Below are 21,964 nucleotides of genomic sequence, written 5' to 3'. Positions count from 1 at the left end.
TGTTTTCCCCTGGAGCCTAACTCAGACAAGCCTTGGCCACCTCCCCTCCCCACATGTCAGAGGCCAGCGTCCTCAGGAGGGGTTTGGTCCATTCAAGGAGGCCTCAGAGTATTCCTGGACCAGAACAAAGGCCAAAGTCTGCTACCCGAGTCCTGGAGTACTCAGAGCTCCAGGCTCCAGAGCAGCTCAAACTGACCAGGGGGCCTGGAGACCTTCGGGATGGGTGTGTTCCTGGCGCAACTCCGGCTCCTTCTGGATTTACACTCTGTTCTGTTCTCCCGGTCCCCACCAACGGGTTCCCTTGTGGCTCTTTGCCCAGCCATAAGCCGCTCTGCTCTCAAGAGAGAGTCTGAGAAGCCCTTGTATCCGACCTAAAGCACTCCTATCAAAAGGGACATCACTCTGAGTGGGATGCCCAGGAGAAACATTTGTTCCATAACTGCACATTCTCCAAAATGGCATCATTTTACAGGTTTTGTAGTTAACTGCTAGACCTGGTGGCTCTGAGGAGGACACTGAGCCTGTGCTCGATTAAGCCCCGTGAGGCACGCCTGTGCGAGGCAGAGGCGTTGGTCCAGGGTAGCCCCTCTTACCAAGAGTGCTCTCCACAGGCCTAACACCCAGCTCTGACCCTGCCTGGCTCCTCCCTACTTGCTGGCCTGCACACAGCACAACCGACCTACCTTGAGGGATGGAGAGGGATGGAAAGGGGCCCCTCTCTGCTTCCTGGGAAAAGCCACCGTGACCCTTTTCTTTAGAATGAGGCAATGGGATAGTAAGAGCTACCCGCCAGGAGCACACGGTCAAAGAGCCCAAGGAATTGTGGTTCTTCTCCCCCAGCCTGCTTTCTTCTTCCCTTTCTCCATCCCAGCTCACGCCCCACCCCCTTCCTTGTTTTCCTTGGCTGCTTTCTCCCCCTTCCCTTTTCTGCTTTCTCTCCTCTCTACCCCCCACCCACCCTTTTCCTTCTGCTCCTCCTCCTCTTCCACACAGAGCATTTCTCTGGCAGTTGTCTTCATCCTGAGGAGTTCTCAGAGCTGAGCCAAGCAAGATCCTTCCCAGAGCCCAGCCTGACTTCTCCTCGCTGCATTGGGTCACCCACACCTTGCACATGGCAGGGCCCAGGGGCCCAGGGCCCACAGCAGGCCAGGCTGGGCCATTCTCCTTTTTCCCTACTCTAAACAGAGGCTTCAGACACGAGGAGGAATGAGCTGCAGGTGCAGAGCCGTTCCTGCAGAGGCAGCCTGGCTTTCTCCAGATCTAGCTGTCCGTGGAGGGAAGGAGGCTGAGGGAGCTCGGCTGTGGGCCTCATCCTAAAGCAGCGGAAATGAGGGAGGAGGGCAGGGGCAGTCCTGAGCCAGGGGGAAGAGCCCCTGTGAATCACTCTCTGTCTCTGTGACTCACACAAGCTCTTCCAAGCCTCTGATGGCTCCTTTGGAAAATGATGTTTCTGTTGAGAGAGTGCACTTAGCGTAGCACGGCAGTGAGCTTTCCTGACAGCAGCCATGATGAGGCGCATGAAGTATCAGATGAGAATCCTTCCCACAGAGAGCTCTCCGTCTAGAAGGGGAGGGAACACAGCAATTCAAGGTAGAAAGGGAAATCAGGAAGGCGTGATAAACAACTGTGGGGGGTGAGGGGGATGAGGGAGAAACTCCCTGTCCTCTGGGCACTGAGGGGAGGACTTAGGTGTGCCATAGTGAAGGACAGCATTCCCTATGGAGGAAACAGAAGGTCCAGAAATGGGAAAGTTGGGGGCTCATTCAGGGAGAAGATTTGTGCACCGGATCACAACCTCCTTGCTTCCTCAAGGACACCCTTGCAGCAATTTCCCCTTCCTCTCCTGCTTCATTAATGTGTTTCCTTCACTGTGTCATTCCTGCCCACATACCAACATACTATTATTTCATCTGCCTTAAGACAAAACAGATAAACCTCCTCGACCCCACTGCTCTGCTCTCCTTTGGAACAAAGTCCCCAGTTCTCCTCCTCTCAATCTATTCATTCAGACTTCATCCCTGCCATCCCAATGAGACTAGTCTTGCCAAGGTCACCAATGGCCCTGACATTGTCCAATCCAATGTTTATCTTTCTTGACCCTCAAAGGCATTTGACATAGTTACCCCCTTCACCTTGAGGTACTTACTTTACTTGGCTTCCAGGTACCACCCTCTCCAGGTTTTCGTCCTACCTCATTAAATGTTCCTTGTCATCAGACTTTTCTACTTCCTCCCCAACTCCCTGACCTCCCTATGTTGAAGTACCCTAGGGCTCTGACTTGGACCACCTTGCCCTTGTTTTGTTTTTTGTTTTTGTTTTTGGTTTTGGTTTTTTTGAAGCTAGTGTCTTTTGTAACACTGAAAATATTTTAACTGTGATAAAAATATATATAGCATGAAATTTGCCATCTTAGTCATTTTTAAGGATACAGTTAAGTATATTCACACTCACATTATCATAAAAACAATCTCTAGAACTCTTTAAAACTCTATACCCCTTGAACAACAACCCTCCATTCCCCTCTCTACCTAGCTCCTGGCAACCCCCCATTCCACTTTCTGTCTCTACAGATTGAACTAATTTAGGTACTTCATATACGTGGAAATATACAGTATTTGTCTTTTTGTGACTGGCTTATTTTACTTTATTTACTTTGTATAATGTCCTGTAGGTTCATCCACATCGTAACATATAACTGGATCTCCTTCCCTTTTTTAGGCTGAATCATATTCCACTATATGTGTATTCCGCATTTTATCTATCCCTTCACTCATCGATGGACACTTGGGTTGTTTCCCCTTTCTGACTATTGGAAATAATGCTACTATAAACATGGGTGTGTGACTAGCTCTTCCAGACCCTGCTTTCAGTTCTTTTGTGTGTATTTCCTGAAGTGGAGTTGCTGATCATACGGGTGTACCTTGTCACTTTTCTCTCCACACCATTGTGATCTTGTCCAGTCTCAGGACTTAAAACATGTTTGCTGATGGCTTCCAAATTTACCTCTCCAGCTCAGACCTCTCCCCTAAACTCTTGACTTAAATACCCAACAATGTACTTCTATCCCCATCGGGATATCCAGTAGGCATCGAGAACTTCTGTCCCCAAACCTAATCTTCTACAAGTCTTCTCCATATCGTTTAATGGCAACTCAAGCCTTCTATCTGTTCCATCAAAAACCTTAGAGTCTTCTTGATGCATGTTCTCACTCATATATCATGTCCTACTGGCTCTCCTTCAAAATAAATTCAGATTCTGACCATTTCCTCGATTGCTACTGTCATGGTCTAAGCCATCATCATCTCTCACCTGGATTACGAGCAGGCAATGACCTGCTAACAAGTCTCCTAACTTGCCCTTCTTCTAAGTCTATTCTCCAGGCAACAACCAAAATGATCTTCTTTAAAGATTTTTAAGTCGGATTACATCCCCCTATCCTTTAAACCCTCCAATGGCTCCCACCTCCCTCAGGGAAAAGCCAAAGGGCTTTAATGAACAATGAACTCGAAATGATCTGGCTCCCATTAGCCTTGTGAGCTCATCTCTTACTAGCTGCCCCTTGGGTATTACTTATCTAAGACTGCGTAATAAATTACCCCCAAACTTAGTGGTTTAAGAGAGGAGACATGTATTATCTCACAGTTTCCAGTCAGGAGGCAGGATGTGGCAGAGGTGCATCCGAAGGCTCTGAGTCTCTCACAGGGCTGCAATCAAAGTATCGCCCAGAACCGTGGTCATCTCATAGCTCACCTGGGGGCGAATCTGCTTCCAAGCTCACTCTCACTCACCTTGTTGTGGGCAGGACTCCTTCCTTGCAGGTGGTCACAGGACTGAGGGCCTCAGCGGCTCACTGGCTGTTGGCCTTGGGCCTCCCCCTCTTCTGTGTCAGGTGGGCCTCTCCATAGGCAGCTCACAACATGGCAGGTACAAGCAAATGAGACAATAGGAGGAGGCGCGCAAAGCAGAAGCCAGAATCTTGGTAACCTATTCCCGGAAATGACAGCCCATCTGTTTCGCTGTATTATGTTTGTTGGAAGCAAATCGCTGGGTCCAGCCCACACTCAAGGGCAGTGGATTATACAAAAGCACAGATCCCAGGAGGCAGAGATCAGGGGAGCCACTGTGAAAGCCTGCGCACCACACCCTGCTTCTTCATCCACACCGGCCTCCTTGTTCTTCAAAAACAGGAGACAGGCCTTTGTCCCAGCTGGTCCTCAGCCCGGAACACACCTCCCTCATGGCTGATTCGCCTCCCTCAAGTCTTCGCTCTGACATCACCTCTTCAGTGAGGCTTTGTCTGACGGCCCAATTTCAAAAACAGTTCGCCACAGCCCCTCTTCCCTCTCCCCGCTTTATTTTTTCTCCACAGCACTTACCACCTTCTGACACCCTCTACTTTGCTGTTTGTTTGTCTGCCTCCCTTAGAATACAAGCTCCTGAGGGCAGGCAATTTTGTCCACATGTTTCACTGTCATCTCCCCAGTACCTAGAACAATGCCTGGTATATAGTAGGTGCTCAATAAATGCATGAATCCTATAGGCCTATGATTTTCCAGCTTCTCAGTGTATAGCCCTGTCTCCAAAAAAATATTGTAGGGGACTCCAGTACATCAGACACAGAAGAGCAAAGCGGCTCTGCTGGACCTAGGCAGTTGGAACACACATCCACCCACCCCCACCCATGCTCTCAACTTCCCCTGTGTTGAGAGCGCTCACAGGCCTCCGGACTTCCCTCGGAGCACTGTGATGAGTTAGGTTCAAAGCTAAGAAGGAAAGAGCTCGCTGCTCCCAGCCCCTTGAAGGTTGTGATTCCTGGGTCCTGCTAGAAACCAGCCGGGTGTTTGAAGCCACAGGGAAGAACCCCTGCAGCCTCACTCCTGTTTCTGCCACAGCCCCCACCGAGCTCCATGTGTGCACCTAGCTCTCGTAGATTCCAAACTTTGTTCTATTTCTGGCCTCTGAAAAGTGAGAAAACTTTCAGAGACTCCCAGAGAGTCATTGCTGGAAAACACCTTAGGTACTGCTTACCACAACTTTCTGCCCCATGGTTTGCAATCATCAATCCACTCAAAAAACATTGAGTACCTGCCGTGTACAAGCCAGGCACTGTAGGTAGCCCTGAAAAAATAGTACCTTTCTTCCAGTAACACGTGGGGAAATGCCCAGCTCAAAATTCCCTCTGTTTGAACACCTCCAGATCTGGGGGCCCCCGCCTCCCCAGGCTGCACGTTACCCTGGCCAATGACACCAGCAGCAACACTGTGCTACTTTTTTATTGCATCCTACCTCTGTTTTCATATAACTCCCACTTTTGGCCTTAATTTTCTCCTCTGGCTGCAGACCAGATAAATCTATCTCTCTTCCAAATGATAGCTTTTAAGTACTTGAAAACAGTAATCAAGTCCCACAGAGAGCTCTCCAAGACTTGTGGCCACTTTAGGGGGGACTGTGTTTTGCGGCTACCCCTAATGAGCTGGGATCTTGGAGCCGGGCAGCGCTGGGTGGCTCTGGATCACGTAGAGGGCCGCAATGCTGGGAACTCCCTCTCTGAGTGGAGTCGGTTGTGCTGCGCTGCCCCACCCCAGCGGGAGGGAATTCCAAAGCGTCTTTGCAGGAGGGGTGAAGGGTGCAAACCGGAGTCAAGCCCTGGGCTTGGGTTTTCTGCTCCTGCCAGCTCCCCTTCCTAGAGGGGTGTCTCGTCCTTTGGACACAGCGCTTTGTTTTTATTTTTACGTTTTTAAATTTAAATTCAATTAGCCAACGTATAGTACATCATTAGTTTCTGATGTAGTGTTCAATGATTCATCTGTTGCGTATAACACCCAGTGCTCATTATACCCCGTGCCCTCCTTAATGCCCATCACCCGGTTACCCCAGCCCTCCCCCACCTCCCCTCACTTTGGCCTGCTCATCTGTTTTCAAAGCAGCCAAACCCAGGTTCTCTGCGGCCCTGGGACACAATGAGGATGAGGAAGGAGCCAGCGACTTGGGAAAGCAAAGCTGTTGGGGGGGGGGGTGGCAGCAACAAGGAATTAAACGATTTCTTTGAGTGTCCTTTGTTTCAACAAAATGTAGTTTTCCAAGTAATTGTTTGCCTGACGCAATAGGGCCTGCTGGGCCTCAGGGTGTAAATCTTCCCAACAAGGGGTCAGTTTTCTGCTTTTTTCTGCAAGGCTGGGGCCTAGCAATTTCTGGGGGCCAGCCCAGCAGGTCTTGAATTCATTAGTTTGGGCCACTTGGCTGAGTTGTCTCCAGCCCCACTGCCAGAGCTGGGGGCTGCTTGGCAGAATCCTGTCTGCCCTTTCACGCAGGAGGCCAGGAGTGCCCAGGAGCGGAGAAGAGGAAGAGCAGGGGCGTGGAGGAGGAAAAGGAGAGAGAGCTGGCAGTGCAGAAAGGTGGCAGGGAGGGGAGGGAAAGGAAAGGAATAGAGGAGAAGGGAGGAAAAGTGAGAGAACCTTAACTATTTGCTGGCTAGCTGCAAAGCCTGAGAAAAAAGAAAAGAAGCTTTGGAAAATTGTCTCTGTCTCAGAAAAGGGGCCAGGACATGGGAGTGACATGTGGGGCCTACCTGCATGGAAGCATGTTCCTGAAAAACGTCTTGAGTCCTGGCTGCAGAGAGAGGAGGGGGAATAAAAGGCCCATTTTTGAGTGTCTGAAAAGCTCTGCCTCTCTCCCCCTTCTCTTCCCCCCACCCCACATATTGCCATTTAAAATATAAAGACATAAAAGCATTCTTGTGCTTCCTTTTCCCTCTTCTACTTCATACACCCTTCACCCCCCAATTCCCACCCCCCAGCTCAAATTCCATCCCAACCCCGCTTCTTTGACACTCCCCAGAACCTGAGTAAATGGGACTCTCCATGTCCACCAACCACTGCCCCTTTCTCAGCATCACCCTACTCTCCTTCCCCATAAAGCTCCTGATTAAATGACGAAGAGTGTTGACATCCTTAGGGACGTCCAGGCTGCTTAAATGAACAGAAGACCAAAGGTCTGTCCCTCCAAGCTCACCAGAAGGTCAGCCTGGTGCAGACCAAGTACATCGGGGTCTGGATTAAGCACCCACCACAGGACATCACAGACTCTGCCAATCAATCCACATCCACCCTCTATTGACTTCCAAAAGAGAAGGGTCGTTCTGGTCCACCCCGGCCCCTAACCCACCACCCCAAGTGAAAGCTTTGGGCAGAACTATCCAGCGGGTCCTGGTGCCCTCACAGCCCTCCTGCCAGCTTGTCTGCCTCGTAAAACATGCCCCAGGGAAGTATCTTTAACCTCCAGTATTTGTACTTATGTGTGAATTTAAAACCCTGTGTCAGGTCAACCTAGAGAGATTTGCCTTTCAGTCTTCCCTAATTGCGGGATTAAAGGCTTTAAAATTGCTGCAGGCGGCACCCACGCAGGGAAAGGCGTTTAAGGGGGCAAAGGGCTCTTTCCCTGTTCCTGATGTAGACTGTAGACTTTTTTCCCCTCTGAGACCAGCCTAGAGCCCAGTCCCCAGAAGCCAAGTTAAGAGGCTTCTGGGCCACACTTCTGGGGTAGAAAAAGAGCTAGGAGATGCCCCCAGCAGCGAGTGAGGGCGCTTGTAAGATCTCCCCCTCTGACCCCCTAAAGGTCTGGAGAGACAGAACTCAGTGTGCTCATTACAACTAGGTTAACCTAGACACATTTCTGCCCGGACACAAAATCCCGGGCTGGAGCTCCTGGGAGCCCTGGGATTGTGGGGTTCTCTGTGGGTCCAGCCCATGGTTTCGACTGGTGCTGGAAACAAGAAGCCCCACCTCTTCGTTCTAGGGCTCGGGCTCGGGAGAGCAGCGCGGCCTGGGCCTGGCGTGTGTGTGGCTGGAATAGCAGGAGGGCGTTTGTCTTGGTTTCTGATGTGTATCTTGCCTGAGGGTTCTTCCGAGAATGATGTTATCGCAGCGGCAGCATCATCACATTCCCCACCCCCACCCCCCACAGTGTCCGAAGCTTTCTCTGCAGCGCGGAGAGCCCGGGCGGTTATATGCTCATACTGTCGTGCTCTACCGCCCGCCGCCTCTCCTCGCGGAGCCAATCTAGGCAAAGCAAACGTCTCTCTCTAAAAAGCTGCAGAGGTCTTTGGGGGATCTTGTGCAGGCTAAACCAGAACCCTGATTTGCTTTGGTTGGTGGTCTCTGCCACAGAGCTAATGAGCTGCAAATACTCCCCTTCAAAAGGAAGGGCTGAGCCTTTGAAGCCTGCAGGGACCCGCCCAGAATACCGTGGCCTCCAGCCGCAGGCGACACTTCCCCGCAAGGCCCTGGAGAGCAACTCGTTGAGAATCAGAGTGTGTCCCACCACCCTCCCCTCTGGGACTCACGCAGCCCAGGCCTCCCCTGTGCAAAAGGGGAACCGTTTTTTTGCTTTGCATCCTGCATTTTGGGAGCGACACAAAGAGCATAATGAGGACCATTTGTTGAGTAATTAAATATATGCCAGCCCCTGCACAAAGCACCATTCATGTTTCATTTTCGCTGTTTTTCTCAGACCTTAAATATACAGAAATGGGAGCACAGAGATGTTCTGTCATTAGACCAAAGTCACACAGCCAGTAGGTGGTAATCCAGGACTTGACCCTAAGTCCAGCTGACTTCCAAGACAATACATCTCAACATATGGTTAATTGGTTTTATTTCTATAAAACCCTAGAAATGAGCCTTGATCTACATGTGTCCGGGGCCCATGTGCTTAAGACCAGATAGAAATTGGTCTACGTCCAAAAGAAATCATGCTATCGGGCCAGTGATCTTCTCTGAGAGAACACGGAAAAAAGTCTTCTCATCTAGATCTCTTCTTCCCCCATCTTCAGCCAAGGCATCTGTTTGGTGGGAAGATTTCTGAGTATACATACTGTCAACTTCTAGTGAAATTCCAAACAGTAAGGACTGTGGGTGGCATTTGGACAGCCAGAGAGGATTTCAGCTTCCTAATGATTTCTGAGAACTAGCCGTAGGTCACGGGCTTGGTCCCAGAGCAAGAGCTGCCCATGTTAGTCCTGAAGGCAGACAGTTCGGCAGAAGTGAAGAAAAGCAAATTCTAGAAGCAGATTGAGAGCAACAGGAACCTATCAAGACTGTATTGAGGATTTACCTAATGCTCAAAGCTCACAGCAATGTGTGAGCATTAAGTGTGTGTGTGTGTGTGTGTGTGTGTGTGTAGGGCAGGGGGTGTTGGGGAAGGGGAAAACCTGAGAAATATAAGACCCCCAAGACTTTTGCAGCCTGATTGAGGAGGAAAGACCAATATCATATATAAAATCACAGCCAAAAGGGTTTGTGTTACAGTGCATGTACGTGCTAAATTATTCAGAACAGACCAATAGGAGGCTAGATCAGCAGGACTTAGACTAGTAAGAAGGGGCTTCATGGGGTTTGAAGAAAACTAGAGCCGGCTCTTGCAGGCTGAGGAAGATGTAATCAGGTGCTAGGATGAGAGGGCGTTCCTGCTGAGGAGCATACATATGAAGACTATAAATAAAAACTCAAATCAAGTCTGCATTGTACTTTAAATCACAAGCTGTTAGGCCTCACAGGGTCTTCGGAGGCCACGTAGTTAAGCCTTCCCCTTTGCAGACAAAAAAACAGAGGCCAAGAGAAATCAAGTTGCAATGGATGAACCCTGTAAACTCCTTGGGCTTTAGTGGATATTGGTCTCCATGGAAGTGGGATTGCTTTGTAGACAAGATCTCAGTTAACCCAATGACATCCTTGGGAACTAGCCAGAGATGGAGATAGTGGCCAGAGCCCTGGTGGTGATTTGATCCCTCGTATCATAGTGAGCTGGAAACTAACCAGCTCCCCCAACGTGTGCTCTGTCAGACTCTCCAGCTGCAAAGCAATTGGAAAGGGGCACTGTTTGAAAGGTGGGGGATGGGGAGACACCTCAGCCTCCCAACTGACCTCTTGGCACCCACTCTTGCTCCTTTCAAAGGGTTCAGCACACGGCAACCAGGGATAATTGTATACAATGAAATTCACCCACTTTAAGTGCAAAGCCTGATGAAAATTAAGTAACCAGACACAGTCCTGTAAACATGACCACTCTCAAGACATAGATGTTTCCAGCACCATAAAAACTTCTCTTCTGCAATCACCATTGTTGATACTCTCCCCTCGACACCCAACACTCACCCCAGGAAACCACTGATCTGTTTTCTGTCCCTATAGTTTCACCTTTTCTACAGTTCCAGATAAATGGAATGAAGCAGTATGTAGTCTTTTCTTTTGACGTCCTTCACTTTCTGTCATGTTTCTGAGATCCCTCCATGTTGCATGGGTTCATGTTTCATCTTTTTTGGTGCTGAGTAGCACATAGGTACTCCACAATCTGCTTACCCACTCGCCAGTAGATGGACGTTGGATGTCTTCCCCAGTTTTAATGATTTTTGCATAGAGCTTCTGTGAGCATTCAGGTACAAGTCTTTGTGTGGACATATGTGTTCATTTCTCTTGGGTAGATATCCGGGAGTGTGATTGCCAGGTCATAGGATGATTATTAATTAATTAATTATCTATCTATCTACCTATCTATCTATTTATTTTCGTAGCATTGCCACACTGTTTTCTGAAGTGGCTGTACAATTTTGCATTCTCTCTGACAATGTGGAAGAGTTCTAGTGGTTCCACACCCTCCCCAGCACTTGATTTCATCAGTGTATTTCACCTGACCCATTTTAGTGGGCGTTGCAGGAGCATCTCGCTGGGGCTTACTATGAAGTTACATCATAACTGGTGATGCATATTTTCATATATTTGCTGGCCCTTCTTACATCTTCTTTTGAAAATGATGTGTTCCAATTGCCCATGTTTTACTGGTTGCTTGTGTTCTTATTGAATTTTAAGAGTTCTGTGTATATTCTGAGTACAAATGTATTCTGTATATTCTGAATATAAATCCTATTCATAAGGATGCTTTGCAAATATTTTTTCTCAGTGACCTGCTTTTTGTTTTCTTACTTGTGTCTTTTGAAAAGCAAAAGGTTTTAATTTCATTTTTTAAAAGATTTTATTTTTAAATAATCTCTACACCCAATGTGGGATTCAAACTCATGACCCCAAGATCAAGACACTCTACCAACTAGCCAGTCAAGTGCCCCAAAAGCTAATTTTATCAACTGATGTGTACTTTCTGGATCTTTGTGAAATATTTACTTAACCTAATGCAACTAAGATTTTCTTTTATGTTTCCTTCTAGTTGTCACTTTATGTTTAGCTCTGTGATTCATTTTGAGTCAATATTTCCACACGGTTTAAGGTAAGGAGCAAGGTTCAGTTTTTAAAATACAGATATTTGGTGGTCCCAGCACCATATGTTAAAAAGACTATTTTTTCCAAGTGTCTTGCCTTGCCACCTTTGTCAAAAATCAATTGAAGATCCTTAAGCTGTGAAACTATTCTTAATGATAATTAGCGTTGAGTACCTGCCACACACTTGTCAAAACCTACAGAATGTACAACACCAAGAGTGAAACCTAATGTAAACTATGGGCTTTGGGTGACAATGTTGAGATCAATGTAGGTTTATCAGTTATAACACATTTACCTCTCTGGTATGGGATGTTGATAGTAGATTAGGCTGTGTATGTGTCAGAGTAGGACATGTATGGGAACGTTTTTTACTCTCTAATCACTTTTTCTACAAACCTAAAACTGCTCTACAAAATAAAAGCTATTTGTTAAAAAGAGAAAAAGTACTCTATTTTATTTAAGATTTATTTATTTATTAGAGAGAGAGAGAGCATGAGTGAGAGGGGCAAAGGGAGAGGGAGAGAGAATCCCAAGCAGAACCTGCTCTGAGCTAGGGAGTGCACCACGGGACTGGATCCCAGGACCCCAAGATCATGACCTGAAACAAAACCAAGAGTTGGACACTTAACCAACCAAGGGCCATCCAGGCACACTTAGTCTACTTTTTTTTTTTTTAAACAAATCAATTGACCATATATAAGTATGGGTCTATTTCTGACTCTCTCATCTGTTCCATTGATCTATATTTATTTCAATACCACACATCTTGATCACTGTAAGTTATGACAAGTTTAAAATCAGATAATGTAGGTCATCCAGCTTTGTCCGTTTTCAAAATTATTTTGGTTCTTCTATGCATTTTTTCTTTTTCATATAAATTTCAGCATCAGCATGTCAATTTCTTCAAAAGTACCTTCTAAGATTTTCATTAAGATTGCACTGACTCTATAGGTCAGTTTGGGGAGAATTGCCATCTGAATCATATCAAATATTCCAATGCTTTATCATGTAATCCATTAACATGGAATCTACTTAATTAAGTCTTCCTTTGTGATGTTTTCTAGTTTTCAGCATACAGATTTTACACATCTCTTATTAAATCTATTTCTAAGTATTTTTCATGCTACTGCAAATGGAGATTTTAAAAAAAGTATTTTCTAAATGTTCATTGCTAGTATATAAAAATAAGATTGGGGTGCCAGGGTGGCTCAATTAGTTAGTCTTCTGACTCTTGATTTCAGCTCAGGTCTTGATCTCAGGTTTGTGAATTTGGGCCGCTGTGTTGGGTTCCACGATGGGTGTGGAGCTTTGTTAAAAAAAAAAAAAAAAGATTAATTTCTGTATATTAACCTTATATCCTAAGATACTGCTATGTTTATTAATTCTAGCAGCTCTTTTGTAGAATCTTTGGGATTTTCCCCATATGCAATTATGTTATCTGCAAATAAAGACAGTTTTACTTCTTCCTGCCCAATATATATGCATTTATTTCTTTTCATTGTCTTTTTACATTGGCTACAAACCCCGGTACAATGCTGAATACGAGTGGTGAGAGAAAGTATCTTTGCCTTCTTCCTCATCTAAGGGAGAAATCACTGGACCTTTCACCTAAGCATAAAATGTAAGTTTTAGAAGATCTCTTTAATTAGGTTGAGAAAGTTCCCTCCTATTCTGAATTTGCTGAGTGTTTTGTTGTTGTTGTTTGTTTTTATGGAAGCATGTCTAATTTAACAAAAGCTTTTCTGCATCTACTGAAAGGATCATACACGTTCCTCCTTTATTCTATTAATTTGTTGAGTTATATTGATTGATTTTGAAATTTTAAGCCAGCCTTGCATTCCTTGAATAAATCCTACTTGGTCATGATCTATTACCTTCTTTATATGCCACTGATTTCTATTTGCTAATATTTTATGAAGGATTTTTATGTCTCTATTCATGAGGGATATTGGCCTCTAGTTCTTTTTTTGTAATGTCTTTATCTGGTTTTGGAATCAGAGTTATACCAGCCTCATAAAATAAGTTGGGAACTGTTCCCTTCTCCTCTATTTTCTTAAAGAATTTTTGTGAGCCTAGTACAATTTTTTTCCCTTAAATATTTAATAGAATTCACCAGTGAAGCCATCTGGACTTGAAGTTATCTTTTTGGATAAAGTTTTAACTATGAATTCAATTTCTGTATTTTATATAGTTCTATTAAAGTTTTCTACTTCTTTCTAAATCACCTTTGGCAATTTTGGTCTTTCAAGGAATGTGTCCATTTCTTATAGGCAGTCATATCTATTGGCTCAAAGTTGTCCACAACATACCTTTATCATTCTTTTCATGACTCTAGGGTCTATAGTAATGTTTTCTCTTTCATTTCTCAAATTATTAATTTGTGCCTTCTCCGTTTTTGTCTTAATCTATCTGATGAGAGCCCTACCAATTTTACTGATCATTTCAAACAACCAGGTTTTTATTTTTATTTTCTTCATTGTTTGTTCATTTTCTATTTCATTAAGTTATGGCCTTTATTATTTCCTTCTTTCTATTTACATTGGACTTAATTTCTCATTTTCTAACATCTAAAGTGATAAACTTAAGTAATTGATTTTAGGGAACCTTTTTCCAATATAAGCATTAAAACTATAAATTTCCCTCTCTGCACTGCTCTAGGTCCATCCCATAATTTTTTAAACAAATTTTAAATTTTAGAATATTTTTAGATTTACAGAAAAGTTGTGAATATAGCACAGAGTTTCCATATACCCTTCACCCTGTTCCCCCTATTGCTGACACTTCACATTCTTATGGTACATGTCACAATTAAGGTATCAACATTAGTTTATTACTATAAAGTGAATCAATACTTTTTTTGGGTTTTATAAGTTTTTCCTTAACATCCTTTTCATTTTCCAGAATCCTATCTAGATGTTCCAGTCTATTTAGTCATTGGTCTCTTTTGGGTCCTCTTGACTGTGACAGTTTCTCAGATTCTTTGTTGTTGGTGACCTCGACTGTTTTGAGGAATCCTGGAAACTCCCAGTTTGTCTTTCTCTGGTTAGACTGGTATAATGGGTTTTGAGGAGAAAGACCGTGAAGATGACGTGCTATTCTCATCATATCATGTGAAGGGTATGTTTCAGCATGGCTTATCAATGACAATGTTAATCTCGATCAGTTTTTCCATTGTCAAGTTTTTCTACTGTAAAGTGATTTTCTCATCTTCCTCTCCGCCACCCCTCGCCCCCCGCCATCTCTTTCCGTACTTTACAGCTCATACTCAAAGGGGTGGGCAGTAGCATTCACTTAATTTATCTGGAATTCTTCTCCCACATTTGTTGATTCAGTCATTAATTTATATCAATACAGATCCATGGATATTCATTTTCTATTTTGGGTTATAATCCAATATTGCATTATTGGTCTTGTAACTCAAACTGTCCCAGCTTTGGTCATGGGAGCTTTTTTTAGGTTACTCCTGTATCCCTTCAATATGCCCCTATCCTCTTGATTTTTGAGCATTTCCTTACTCTCTGGCACAAGACGTTCTAGGTTTATCTTGTATATTTCCTGTTGTGGTCCTACAATCAGCACTGCTTTAGCAACATCCCACAGATTTTGATGTGTGTATTTTCACTATCATTTCATTCAAAATATCTTCTAATTTCCACTATGACTTCTTTAAATGATGGATTAGTTAGAAGTGTGGTACACAATTTCCAAATATATGGAGTTTTCCTAATTATCTTATTGATTTCTAATTTAATTCCACCATAATCAGAGAATATATTCTCTATGATGTTGATCCTTTTTTGTTTGTTTTTTGTTTTTGATTGTTAAATGATCCTTTACTGAAAGATTTTCCTCTGTAGTTCTTAACTAGCTGGACATTCTACTGCACCACTATTGATGTCATCCGTGATGTCATGAGGGTGGCAGCCATCAACATTGCAGCCCACAGACGGGGCAGTCCTCAGAATGTCTTTAATGGTTCCAGAGAGTTCTCTGGTAAAGATCAGTGCCATATTCATCAGACAATGTTGACAATCTCGTCAAAAGTGACATTTCCACTGTGCTTAATATTTTTCTGCTTCCTTCTGTCTCTTTGTGGTTCCTTGAGGGCTTTGTTGATCAGGGCAGAGGCAGAAGGCACCACTTCAGTCTGGGCTTTCTGTTCTGAATGGTCAGTTTCATTGTAATCTTCGACCATTCCAATGTCATCACCAAACTTTTTTGGAGATAGACCCAGGGGGCTGATGTTGGGGGCCAGGGTAGACATGGCACTGACTTCCCCACTAGTGCACCTCAGGTATGTTATTTGATCTGGTTGGAGTTCAACTTAGGTGGCATGGTGGAGGCAGTTGGTGTTAGATGAACCCAGATTTGGGAGGACCAAAGACAGTTGCACCCTCACCTCTTCCCAGGCAAAAGCCAAAAAGCCATGATGTCAATCTTTAAATTTAAGACTTGATTTATGGCCCAGTTGTCCTGGTAAACACACCATGTGTCCTTGAAAAAAAATATGTGTTTTTTTGTCATCATTCAGTGTAATAGTCTATAAAAAAAATAACTCAACCAGAGTGATTAACACTGATGTTCAAAATCACAGTTCTTTTTTCTCTTTTTTTGGGGGGGATCTCATTTTATCAATTGCTGGGGAGAGATGATAAAATCATCAATGATTGTGGAATTGTCTATTTCTCTTTTCAATGCCATCAATTTTGTTTCATATATTTTGAAGCTTTGTTATTAGGCATATACATATTTACAAGTAAAGTCATTGTGAAATGACCCTTTTTATCATTGTGAAATGTTTCCCTCTGCCTCTAAAAATACTCTTTGTTTTGAATTCTCCTTTTTCTGATATTAATATAGCCACTTCAGCTTTCCTATACTTAGTGTTCACATTATATTTTTTCACCCATTTACCTTCAACATATCTGTGTCTTTATATTAAGTGTGTCTCCACAAGAGACACACTTTTTAACTTTTTAAGTATGTCTAGCTTTTAAGTATGTCTAACTTTAACTTTTTAAGACAACATACAGTTGGATCTTGTTTTCTTCAGTATGACAATCTCTGCCTTTTAAATGGAGTATTTTAATTTGTTTACTTTCAACATACCTGTGTCTTTATATTAAGGGTGTCTCTTGTAAACAACGTGTAGTTGGATCTTGTTTTCTTCAATAGAACAATCTCTACCTTTTAAATGGAGTATCTTAATCCATTAGTATTTAATGTAATTATTGGTATAGTTGGATTTGGAGCCACCATTTAGATTTTTTATATTTTTCCTCTGGTTTTTGTTGTTTTCTTTTGTTCTATTGTTCCTCCATTCCTATTTTTTTTTATTGTTTCAATATTTTTTAAGATTTAAGTTTAATTATCCTGTTGGCTTTTTAGCTTTTCTTCTTTGCATTATTTTTAGTGGTTACTCTAGACATTATAATATACATCCCTACTTTTTTATAAAATGCTTTAGTAAGCATGGTTGTATTTCACACAATTTATAAAAACCTTGCAAGGGGCACCTAGGTAGCTTAGTCAGGTGACCAACTCATGGTTTCAGCTCAGGTCATGATCTTGGGGTCATAGGGTTGGGCTCTAGACCTGGTGCAGACTCTGCTTGGGATTATCTCCCTCTCCCTCTCTCCCTTTGCCCCTCCCCCTGCTCATGTGCTCTCCCCACCTCTCACATATATAAATAAAATCTTTTTTTTTTTTTAAGATTTTATTTATTCATTTGACAGAGAGAGAGATCACAAGTAGGCAGGGAGGCAGGCAGAGAGAGAGGAGGAAGCAGGCCCTCCACGGAGCAGAGAGCCCGATGCAGGGCTCGATCCCAGGACCCTGGGATCATGACCCAAGATGAAGGCAGAGGCTTTAACCCACTGAGCCACCCAGGCACCCCTATAAATAAAATATTTAAAAAAAAAACAACTTCATTTCTGTGTTGATCCATATTCCTTCGCCCTATCTTATCTTTTTTTTTTTTTTAAAGATTTTATTTATTTATTTATTTGTCAGAGAGAGAGAGAGAGAGAGAGAGAGAGCATGTGCACACAAGCAGGTTGACTGGCAGGCAGAGACGGAGAAAGAAGAAGTCTTCCCGCCAAGCAAGGAGTCCAATGTGGGACTCAGATCCCAGGACCCTGAGATCATAACCTGAGCGGAAGGCAGAGGCTTAACCCACTGAGGCACCCAGGTCCCCCGTGATGTTTTTTTTTTAATGTTTTAATTTTTTAATTTTTTGCTCTCTGTTCTCCACCTTGGATAATTTCTATTGCTCCATTTTCAAGTTCACTTACTATTTCCTTTATCATCTCCACTGGCTATCAAGTCCATTCATTTCTGATATTGTATTTTTCAGTACTGAAGTTTCCATTTAAAATTTTTTTCTTTTTCTAACCACTTAGGTTTTTCAAAAAATCATTTTTCTCTCTCTACTAAGATTTCCTACCTTTTCATTCATCATAAGCATATTTTCTTTTACTTCACTGAGGATAGTTATGGTTACCATTTTTAAATCCCTCTGTGCTAGTTCCAATATCTAGGTCATCTCAGGGTCACGTTCACATTTTCTTTTCTCTCAAGAATGTGTTCCAAATTCATGGATTTTTGTAAGTCAGATAAATTTGGGTTGTATCCTGGTCATTGTAAATGTTTATGGAATGTTACAGAAATTCTTGATTCTAGTTTTTTCCCCCTCTGATAAGAACCACTAACTCTTTTTCTTGCGTAGCAGCTCCTGTGTTCCTGTGTCTGTTCAAATGTTTTTTCTTTATCGGAATCACTATCAGTTTGTTCTGTAAACGCCTGTATAAGGGGTCACAGAAGATATGGATAGTCAGAATTTGGGATCCTCTTTGGTTCTTTCCCTTCTGTGATTCCTCCACTCTCTTCAGCAGACACAATTTCTCTGGCTTCAATTGCCTGGTTTCCCAGGAAATTGGGAAACCTCTGAAATCTCTCTGGTTTCCCAGCCCAGAGAGATTCCAGTTTTTCCAAAAGCACCCTGCCACCTCCAGCAATCATATCACCACATTGTCCCCAGGGGAAAAGCCACAAAAATTAGAACTTGCTTTGGGAAAAAACTCCCCTCCTCTGACTGTACTTCCATGAAGAGTCTGTCTGCTACTGTTGATTTTCTGTTACCTCACATAGCTACAGTTTTTGCTACTTGTCCAGATTTTTAATTGATTTTTATAGGAGAGACAGTCTAGTAAGATCTTACTCTGTCATTACTAGAAGTAGAAAACCCAGGATATTTTAAAGAGCAAATACCATGTCACTCCTTTGCTGAAATCTTATAAACATCTTATCATTGCCCAGGACTAAGTCCAAAGTCCTTAGTGTGACCTTCAGTGAGTCTCCTGAGCAGAAAACAGAAGGCACCATCAACTGGAATTTAAAGACAGTTTAATAAAGAGAAGGTTTACAAAGGTTAAAGGAAGAAAAAGGGAGATTAAGGTACTTGGGACTAGCAAAAGTGGGAAGTCATTGTGACTGGTAGGTTTTAATGCACAGAGTGAACAAAGGGTGTTACCAAAACTAATCAAACTGGGGCCATGGAAGTAGGGCCACCAACAGGAACTATTGTTATAAGATACAACAGTTGCCAGAACCTCAGCACCCAAACAGGGGGAGAGTAGGAGAAATGTCATGCCTTCTCTCCCCTATGATCTCTGATCTCCTACTCATGCTTCTGTCGTGCAGACTCAACTAGAAACCAGAGGGCTACATAGCCCAGATGATGCAGTTTTTAGTGTTCAGCCTCTGGGGACAACAGAGCACAACAGAAAAGAACCTACTGTAGCCCATTCTTGCCCCTACTGTTTCCTCCAACACAGCCATACTAGACATCTTTCAGCTCCTCAAATAACTCTCTTCCACCCTTTGTCACACGATGTTCCCTCTATGAATGTTCTTTCCTCCCCCACCCCCACACATCCTTGTCGCCAGCTTCACTGCTGTTCAGCCTCCTGTTGTCAGCTTACACCTAAATTCCTCAAGGAGATCTTTTATGACTCCCTAGACTACATAATAACCTCTCTTTGTATATTCCTAAAGCTCCCCATACTCCTCTCTTACAACATCATGCTCATTAGTGACTAATTAGTTGTTTGTTATAATTTAATTATTTCTCTAACATCTGCCTTGTTTAAGAAACTGTGGGCTCAAGGAGAGCAGGAGGGATTTCTGTTTTGCTCACCAGTTTATCTGCAGTGCTAGCACAGGATCTGGCCCCCATGGTGCTCAATCAGCATATGTGGACTGAGTAATCAACATGTCTGCCTCTTGCTAGAATATGAGTGAGCCGACTGTGTACTATTCATTTCTGAATCCCTGTCTCCTAGCACAGTGCCTACTATATAGTATGTCTTCAATAAATGTGATTGCATATATAAATAAGTAAATAAGACCATTTACATTTTAGTCCTATACCACATTTCAAAACAATGAGTCCTATTAACTGAATGCTCACTGCGAAAAGAAGCCCTATCCTTCATTTGTCCTAAACTTGCCTTTTTCAAGCTTTGGAGGCTGTCGTCCTTCTCCCAGTTTTCAGATTTTTGGATTAGTCCGTGTCTACCTCTCTACCATGTTTTTTCAGGCTTTACTTCTCCTATCTCACACACATTTGACTTTCCAGACAAAAAGAGCCTCATCTCTGTAGTCTCTTGGCACTTGGTCAGACTTCAGCACCTAGAATACTTTGCTCCTTTCTTCTAGAATTTCCCAAGCTCTGTCATGTATTACTGATCAGTGAAGATCAGAAATGCCCATAGCACTGTGTTCAACTGCTAGGTTCTTGCATCAAAGAAGGATAGGGCTTTCTCTTTCTTTCCAGTCTTTGTCATGATGAGCAGGTCAATCAAATCCTTGGAGAGTCAGTTTCTTCATCTATAAAATAGAAACAATATCTTCTGTGTCAATTACACATCATTGAGTAACAAACCACATAAGAGCTTAGACCATTTTATGTGCGCATGATGATTCTGCAAGTTAGCCGTTAGGTTGGGTTCAGTTGGTGGTTCTTCTTCTGTTCTTCCTGGAGTCACTCACGTAGTTGGAATCAGCTGGCAGATCAGCTAGAGGTTAGTTGTGTAGGGCCTCAACTGAGACAATCTCTCTCTGTGACACAAAGTCCTGTCCTCCACTGACAAGTCCTGGCTTATTCACATGATAGTAGAAGAGTTCCCAGCAACAAAAGTAGGCAAAACCCCCCATCAGCTTGAAGTCTCTGTTTGTACTACTTTTATTAGTATTCCTTCTGCTGAAGCAAGTCATAAGACCAAGCCCAGAATCACTGTCAAAGGGTCTACACAAAGACATGGATACAGGAAGAATGATTCAGTGGGGACCATTATTGTAAGAATCTACCACACTTGTTTCCTTCAGAGAGCTAAGTAAGGATCAAATGAGATGGTACTGGCATGCAACAATGTCCAATGCATGTTATTATTTTATCAATGTATGTAATTCCATCATTTTAATTTTATTTGTTTATCTGAGGGGGACTTTCTTTTTAAAAAAATTTTTTAAAGATTTTGTTTATTTATTTGAGAGGGAGAGAGAGAGCGCAATTGAAGGCACAAGAGCAGAAGGAGGGAGAAGCAGACTTCCTGCTGAGCAAGGAGCCTGATGTGAGGCTCTATCTCAGGACACTGGGATCATGACCTAGCTGATGGCAGCCACTCAGCCAACTAAGCCACTCAGGCAACACAGAAATAAACATACAAGGAGAACACCAGGCAAAGACAAGGGTAGAGATTAGAATTATGATGCCACAAGCCAAAGAACATCTGGGGCTCCCAGAAACTGGAAGAGGCAGGGAAGAATCCACCCCTTGTTGGGTTTGGAGGGAACATGGCCTCCTCAGCACCTTGATTTTGGACTTCTGGCCTCCAGAACTGTGAGATCTAAAAGTTCCTATTGTTTTAAGACACCCAGTTTGTGGTACTTTGTTACCACTGCCCTGGGAAACTAATACAAATGGTAAATATCTTTAACCCCATCAGCTTCATCTAAAGAAGCATGAGATAGAATGAACCAAGAGTCTCTGAGAGTGAAAAGTGCAGGCCACTCATCTTCTGCTGAACTTGAGCAAGTGGCTAAACCTCTCTGGGCCTTAGTTTCCATGTGAATGTTCCCAATGAATGTTCAGAGAGAGGGTTGCAGCAGATTCATGTTTGTAAAAGTTCATACCATGGTAAGGTTCTTGGGATAATTTTACATGGGTACAAGGGGAAACTTTTTTTTTAAAGAAACCTGTTTTGTTTTTTGGGTTTTGGTTTTTGGTTTTGTTTAGATTTATTTATTTATTTGAGAAAGAGAGAGAGGAAGGGAGGGAGGGAGTTGGGAGAGGCAGAGGGAGAGAGGGAATCCCAAGCAGGCTCCTGGCTGAGGGTGGAGCTTGATGCAGGGCTCAGTCTCATGACACTGAGATCATGATCTGAGCTGAAATCAAGGGTCAGACTGAGCCACCCAGGTGCCCCAAGGGGATACATTTTTTCCTTTTAATGGTGAATATTAATTATGGTTATCTTAAATGCATGCAAGTAAGGCTGGTTTTCCATTTATGTTGATAATTTAAAAACATGCAGAATTTTAAAGTCCCAATTTAAATAAAGCTATGAGTAAATAATAGAACAGTTGGCATATGTATTTGTCAAAAACTGTGAAAGTGGTGTGTGAAAGACTGACATTTG

At 43.3% G+C, this 21,964-nt stretch overlaps 1 pseudogene; it reads right to left on the bottom strand.

Annotated features, from left to right (window-relative positions):
- Nucleotides 1–15,127: 15,127 nt before the first annotated feature.
- Nucleotides 15,128–15,653, bottom strand: LOC111144635 (annotated as a pseudogene).
- Between the last annotated feature and the right edge of the window lie 6,311 nt (nt 15,654–21,964).

Source organism: Enhydra lutris, unplaced genomic scaffold, assembly GCF_002288905.1.
Source record: "Enhydra lutris kenyoni isolate GAN:26980312 unplaced genomic scaffold, ASM228890v2 scaffoldscaffold11, whole genome shotgun sequence".
NCBI lineage: Eukaryota > Metazoa > Chordata > Mammalia > Carnivora > Mustelidae > Enhydra > Enhydra lutris.
The sequence above is the reverse complement of the archived record's forward strand: the minus strand, read 5'-3'. Positions and strand labels throughout refer to the sequence as shown.